Here is a 541-nt window from a genome sequence, read left to right on the forward strand (position 1 = left end):
ATAAAATAAATTATAGGGGAAGTGGCTTCTGTACACCTCTCTGAGCCTGAGGATAGAGCTTCATGATGACACATACTGCAGCAAATCATAAGCCAAAGCACGGAGTTGTTGGCAGTGAATTTACTGTTGGGATATTACAGATTGATTACAGTATATTAAATAGATTGGATAAGGCCAAGAGGACAGATTGGTATCTCGAAGACACGGATGGAATTTTCCTCTAGAATGCCAGGAAGGAGCTCTACCCTCACAATACAGTCTTCATGCCTCCTCAACTGTGCAGGGGACATAGAGAGGACAGAGCAAAGTACTTTTGCCAGGAGATAAGAGGATCCATCTTTATGCCTATCAAAGGGGGAACTTGCAACACAGTCTCTCTCTGAGTCCCAGGACAGCAGAACACCCAGGGCTAGCGGGCAGGCCTGCTGGGTAGAAGATAAAGTGTATGTTAAATGACTGACATTGGGTGGGAACAGGGGCCCCATCTCTGATTGGTGAGTTAGACACAGTCCTGGGCAGGAGACCAAATAAAACTTGGCTT

The sequence above is a fragment of the Sapajus apella genome, unplaced genomic scaffold (assembly GCF_009761245.1).
Source record: "Sapajus apella isolate SASKATOON/1434 unplaced genomic scaffold, GSC_monkey_1.0 scaffold12, whole genome shotgun sequence".
Taxonomy (NCBI): Eukaryota; Metazoa; Chordata; class Mammalia; order Primates; family Cebidae; genus Sapajus; species Sapajus apella.